The 7,204-nt window shown below is 33.2% G+C and overlaps 1 long non-coding RNA gene across 2 annotated transcripts; it reads right to left on the bottom strand.

Moving 5' to 3' along the window:
- Positions 1 to 427: 427 nt before the first annotated feature.
- On the bottom strand, positions 428 to 6,644 carry LOC142225378 (uncharacterized). Of its 2 annotated transcripts, XR_012719246.1 has the most exons (4): positions 6,509 to 6,644; positions 5,813 to 6,453; positions 776 to 1,185; positions 428 to 692 (listed from the first exon to the last, which is right to left on the bottom strand). It is a non-coding gene; the product is annotated as an uncharacterized LOC142225378 (long non-coding RNA). The 2 variants fall into 2 exon arrangements; XR_012719247.1 differs by lacking the exon at positions 5,813 to 6,453 and having other exon boundaries at positions 6,509 to 6,621.
- Between the last annotated feature and the right edge of the window lie 560 nt (positions 6,645 to 7,204).

Genomic DNA, 7,204 nt, shown 5'->3' on the forward strand with positions numbered 1-7,204 from the left:
GATTGACTTGCGTTCCTATAGGATTGCGTTGTGGAAATGAGTGATTATCAGATGTTATCTCTGTTACAGAGGCATGGCATCAATATTACAAAGACTGTTCTCAAAAATAAGGGTTGCTATCGGCTAAAGTCCATGTGTAGTCAAAGCGGAGATAAGCATAAAATTCACACCTCTTTCACTTGGTGTAATTTTACCCTTTTTCGAAAATTGCCAAAAAGGCATATGTTTTCAATTTATCATCAGTGCAAAAATGCTACTTCGTCATCGTCATCGTCACCCAGAAGACAGCAAGTCATCTGCGAAATATGATGAAACAAAGGCTATATGAAATTACCCAACAAAAGTCACCTTCATCTATGAAAATGGCATAAAAACGGGGAGAGTGAGATGATGGAAAATTATATGACAACCTGCATCATTGGCAATGTGTTTTTCTGGCACCCCCATAATTTTTATTTTTCACAACAACAACAAAATTAGAATATATCCTATAAATACAAATTCTTCAGTCACCATAATCAAATATCCAAAAAGCCTAAGCCACACAATTATCACAGTGATAATTATTTTTCATTTTTCCCAAAAAATGTTCAGGGATAACCGAGCAATGTTCCTTTAGACAAGATTGTAGAATTGCTTTACGTCTCATTACTGGCAATGTAGCAGAATGAAGTATCCTGTTTGTGGAAACCCTGCAAATGACATATTTAAGTGCGTTAACACAAAGGACACCTGTGGAGATGTTTTAATTGCATTTGCACACAATCTCACTCACCATTGTTGATAGTCTTCGTCGCCACTGTAAACCCCCTAGATGTTGCTTCCTTCGTCCTGCTGATATTGTGTTTATCATCAAAAGATTTCAGATGTTACTCATGTTGATGATGATGATGATGACGGTGGTGTTGGCGTTGACGCTAATGTTGATATGGTCGTTTGGTGGTTGATAAGGATGGATGACATTTGATGGTGATGATTGCTTTTGATACGATGACAACGCATCACAAATGGAGGTAAAGCAGCAGAAGAACATTCTTAAAAGGTCGTTATGACAGCTCAGTTGATATGTACTTTCTGTTTATTTGATTTCTTCCATTGATGTATGTCAGCATCCCATGGTGTTTTCAGTGGCCTCCTCCTACGACTGTGTGAGGGTCAGTTGAAGTACTAACGATGAACAATGTCCTGCGGTGAAAACTTACAATGTAGTTAAAAGTATTTAATTGATGTCCTTGTTTTGGGATGTTTAATGAAACAATAGTGTCCATGTGACAAAACTGTAGAGACTTTAAGATTATTTATAGCGAATGAAGCCACATTAAGCTTTTTTAAGTTACCTAAAATCGAAAAAAAAATTGTTCCTTTTTTATACCCAACACCATAGAATGGTGATGGGGCTATAATAAATTTTTCATTTCGTTTGTAACACATCGAAATATCGATTTCCGACTATATAAAGTATATATATGTTTGATCAGGGAGAAATTCTAAGACAATATAACCATGTCCGTCTGTTGTAATCTCGCTACAGCTTTCAATAACGGCGCCATTGTCCTGCAATATGGCACAGTTTCCTTTTTTTTCAGGCAGGTCAAGTTCGAAGATGGGCTATATCGGCCCATGTTTTGGTCCCGAGGTATCTTAGTGCCAAATCCCGAGGTATTTTAGGACCACAAATAGGTGTGCCGGAAATGGTGTCTATCGGTCCATGTTTTGGTATAGCCCTCATATAAACCGAACCCCCGATTTAATGTCTTGGGCTTCTAGAAACCTTATTTTCTATCCGATTTACCTGAAATTGGAAAGCTAAAGGTATTTTAGAACCACAAATAGGTGTGTCGAAAATAGGGTCCATGTTTTGGTATAGTCCCTTTATAGACCGATCTCCCGATTTTCCTTCTTGAGCTTCTAGGAACCGTATTTCCAATCCGATTTTCCTGAATTTGATCATCATAAAAAGTCGATTTGATTCAATTTTCAAAAGTCGATCTATATGATTGAAAGAAGTCGAATGTAGAGGCAGGAAGTTAAAACTTTCATACGAAGTCCTTAAGATCCCGTACGACCCTCACAAGAATCGGTTTTGTAAAACTAGAAACTGATATATCCCCCAATTAAGACAATTTTAAGATTAAATTAAAAAAGAAACGAAAAGCAATAGTTACACGCAGGAATGCCAATTTTGCCGATTTATCGACATTTTGACGATTTTTAACTCAAAAAATAGCAAATGCCGATTTTCCGATTTTTGCCCCAAAATGACGATATTTGCTCCGTTAAAAAATTTTGACTAGAAGCAGCAGTTCGTTCAAACGGTTAGAACCAGCAAAAAAGATAATGCATTTTACAGGTGCATTTTACAGATAGGTAAATTGCAAGTTTTTGCTTATTTGCGCCAAAAATAATCTACCAAAATTAAAAAAAAAAAAAATCTACCAAAGTAAAAAAAAATATTTTGAACAACTTCAAATTATTTTTAATTTGAAGTTGTTCATATATATACTAACACAATTATTTTTTTAATTTTTGTGGTTAGTATAAGTAAAAATATTGTATTAATCGAAAGAAATGCTTTATATTGAATTTATAGAAAATTTTGTTAAAATTTTATTTCTACAGAAAAAGTTGTGAAAATGTTATTTCTATAGAAATTTTGTCAAAATTTTATTTATATAGAAAATTTTGGCAAAATTTTATTTATATAGAAAATTTTGTCAAAATTTTATTTCTATAGACAATTTTGTCATAATTTTATTTATATAAAAAATGTTGTCAAAATTGTATTTATATAGAAAATTTTGTCAAAATTTTATTTCTACAGAAAATTTTTCAAAATTTTATTTCTACAGAAAAATTTTTCAAAATTTTTGCACAATTTTATTTTTATAGAATTTTTCTATAGTAAATTCTTGCAAAACTATATTTCTATGAAAATTTTTGCAAAATTTTATTTCTAAGAAAATTTTTGCAAAATTTTATTTCTATAGAAAATTTCGTCAAAATTTTATTTCTGTAGAAAATGTTGTCAAAATTTTATTTCTATAAAAAATTTTGTCAAAATTTTATGTCTATAGAAAATGGCAAAATTTTATTTCTATAGAAAACTTTGTCAATGTTTTATATCTGTACAAATTTTTGCACATGTTTATTTCTATAGAAAATTTTGTTAAAATTCTATTTCTATAGAAAATGTGTGCACATTTTTATTTCTATAGAAAATTTTGTCAAAATTTTGTTTCTAAGAAAATTTTTGGAAAATTCCATTTCTATACAAAATTGTACCTCTTAATTTTATGGTCAAATTTTGGAAAATCGTGCAACACATACGTATATATTAAAGATCTTTATTTTTGTTTTTAAATAAAAATCTTACTGAATTAATAACTATATATTAAAAAAATATTTTTTATATTAGTTTTGGAATTGCATAGCATTGCCTAAAATGTTTTTATACCCTTCACCACTACTGTGGTACAGGGTATAATAAGTTTGAGCATTTGTATGTAACGCCAAGAAGGAAACGTCTGAGACCCATCGTTTAGTATACCGATCGTCTTAGAATTAAATTTTGAGTCGAATTAGCGATGTCCGTCTGTCTGTCTGTCTGTCCGTCTGTCTGTCTGTTCATGTATTTTTGTGCGCAAGTACAGGTCGCAGTTTAAGTCCGATCGTCCTCAAATTTGGCACGGGGTCGTTTTGGGGAACAAAGACGATCGCTACTGATTTTGGAAAAAATCGGTTCCGATTTAGATATAGCTGCCATATATATTTATTCCCGATCTGTTCATAATTGGCCGATGTTCTTCAAATTCAGTGCATCCGAATATTTTATGAGTCTCGTAAAACTTGAAAATATCAGCTAAATCGGTTCAGATTTAGATATAGCTCTCATATATATCTTTCCCCCCATATGGACTAGTACGGTCCCAGAAGCCAGAGTTTTAACCCCAAATTGGTTGAAATTTTGCACTAGGAGTATAATTAGTAGTGTAGTCAAGTGTACCAAATTTTAATGAAATCGGTTCAGATTTAGATATAGCTCCCATATATATCGTTCGCCCGATTTACACTCATATGACCACAGTGGCCAATCTTTTACTCCGATTTAATTGAAATTTTGCACAGGGAGTAGAATTAGCATTGTAGCTGTGCGTGCCAAATTTGGTTGAAATCGGTTCATATTTAGATATAGCTCCCATATATAGCTCTCGCCCGATTTACACTCATATGACCACAGAGGCCAATTTTTTGCTCCGATTTAGTTGAAATTTTGCCAAATTTGGTTGAAATCGGTTCAGATTTAGATATAGCTCCCATATATATGTTTTTCTGATTTCGACAAAAATGGTCAAACTACCACTATTTTCGTTTTGCGAAGTTTCCTTAAAATTGCGTCAGTTTTAAATGTTTCCCACATTTTTTACTAACATTGTGTTCCACCCTAGTGCATTGGCCGACTTAAATTTTGAGTCTATAGATTTTGTAGAAGTCTATCAAATTCTGTCCAGATCGAGTGATATTTAAATGTATGTATTTGGGACAAACCTTTATATATAGCCACCAACACATTTGACGGATATGATATGGTATCGAAAATTTAGATCTACAAAGTGGTGTAGGGTATAATATAGTCGGCCCGCCCGACTTTATAGTTTCCTTATTTGTTTTTGTATGTCTCTAGTAAATGGACATTTATACAAAAACTATAGGTGATACTTTTTCGGGTTCTTTTTTGTATTTTTTCTCATAATTTGAATGATATTATAGGTCAAATAGCACTTCTTTTCATAAGGCCATTTGGTCACAATTCAAGAATCAAGTTTTCAGAACAAGCTCATATAGCTCTTGAAGTAATTGAGGTAGGATCTCAAAATGACAATTTTTGTTTTACATGCTGTTAGTATTTACTAGTAAAAACAGAAGAAAAATTAAAGTTTTTAACATTTGGTTTATTTCGATAGTGAAAGGGTTAATCTATCCATTAGACGTTATAATCATTTGGTGTCTTTCGCCTTGCATTGTTTTATAAGTTGAAAGTATCCAGATTCAAATTACGGTGGGAGTAAAACATTAAAAAAATCAAAATTAATTTTGGTTATAAAGGAAAATTATCGAAAAAATTAGTAATATTATAATTATTTGTATTAAATATGCAATTATCAAATAAATCTCCAAGCCATAACTTCTGAAGCTATGAAAATATGAAGCTACGAATTACTTCCTCCTTATGGAAATTGGATAAATGTTGGGGATCCAGACTACTTTTCTTGAACCTTTTTTTATTGGGAAACTATTAAATATTTCATCATTGCTGCGGCAAAGTTAATTCTAACACTTCCGTTACCATATCATTGGTAAATTGTATTATGCATTTTTTTTTGAAAAGTTAAAAATGTTTGCAATCAGTTAAAGGACACTTTTGTAGATGTCTAACTGTCCAAAAGAAAAAATTGAAAAATCCCTCACTTATCTCTCTCGATCATCCATTCCACAACATTTAACTGCCTTCATTTAAATGTTAAAAATTCGCATCAGAAATAATAAATGTATTCATGGACATTTTACATATGTTGGCAAAATTGATAAATTGAAAAACATTAAAATACAAGCGACACTTGCAAAATTCTATAGATCTTTTGGGGAAATCCATTCCATTACTGCTAGGCAAACAAAGTATTGCTGGGTGTTGTCAGTGGTAGTGCGTGTTAAACCACTGAAGGCCACGTGTCATTGACAAACTTTACTCGCTTACAAATGGAGATATCACAATTTAAGGTTTTCCTTTTTCTATTGTGAAGAAATTTTCACTTACCCCAAAAACCCTGGGAATCCGAAATGTTCAAAGTTTAAAAATCACTTGTCCTTTCGCCTTACAGACATTGGCAGATTCTGGGATTTTGGATGGCACACACACGCACGCCTCTCGATTCCATTCAAGCTTATGAAATGCCATGACACGTGCCATGGGAAAAAGATTGATGCAAAAATTGGACAATTGCTTTTAACGAAATATTTTGGGATAAAATTTCTTTAGCTTTTGCCACAACAGTACTGGCATAAATATTTCCCTCATTCATTCAGTTTTGGTGATAATGATGAGCAAAATGACTTTTGAAACCACTATACATTGAGGGCGACGAACCCAGAGACATCCTCTGAGGGTATAGCCTCATCCAAGTGTCCTGTTGTGAGAACCGTAACGAAATTTTAAAAACTTCAAATTGAAAGGCACTGTGTCAGCCCACTGGCGTGAATGAAGACCATGACATGAACACGGTGGTTGAGTCAAGTGTCAATGGTGACAATGTCGCCCTCATTTGTGACAAACAATTAATTTAAAATGCACACGAGGCACAAGTGCTCTTTATTGCCATCATTAATGTTTCGCAAACATTATTTATGGAAGGCGATATAGAAATCGCCAATACTTCAGCCATCATCATCCCATTGGATCTAATTACAAAAAATAGAAATTATCAAAGTGTGGACATTATGTTTGAAAACTTACATTTCCATTCAAAATTGACTTCCTCTACCAAGTTTAGTTCAGGTTACTTGGCCCAATCAAAGTTTTTTTTTCCCCGCTTCTAAAACTATGACTAAACCAACCGCATGAGGAAATCGAAATGAATCAGTGACTGCCGACATATTTGACCGGTTTCTTTTCACTGCTCAAATCAAACCACAATTCTATTGCATACGTAAATGCTACGTAATCACAATGTTACTAACAAACAAGAATACTTGAATATTTACTATTGTCATAGGACATACAGTTTTGCACAGTGGTTTAACCAACAACGAATGTTAAAACCCCGAAACAAAAACCTATTTACTCGATACACTTGGTCCAGTGCCTAATATTGAAAATATGGTATTATTTAGATATATATTATAGTTAACAAGTATATACGGCCGTAGGTTCGGCCATGCCGAATCTTATGTACCCTACACCATGAATTGCATAGAAACTTCTACGAAAGACTGTCATCCACAATCGAATTACATGGGTTGTGGTATATAAAAACTTCTTAACATCGTTTTCTAAATTGCGAGTTAGTCCATACGTAACTATAGACCGATATGGACCTAGTTAGGCATGGCTGTTATCGGCCATATACTAGCACAATGTACCAAATTTCAACTGACTCGGATGAAATTTGCGTCTCCAAGAGACTCCAAAACCAAATCTTGGGGTCGGTTT

This window comes from Haematobia irritans, chromosome 2, assembly GCF_050003625.1.
Source record: "Haematobia irritans isolate KBUSLIRL chromosome 2, ASM5000362v1, whole genome shotgun sequence".
Taxonomy (NCBI): Eukaryota; Metazoa; Arthropoda; class Insecta; order Diptera; family Muscidae; genus Haematobia; species Haematobia irritans.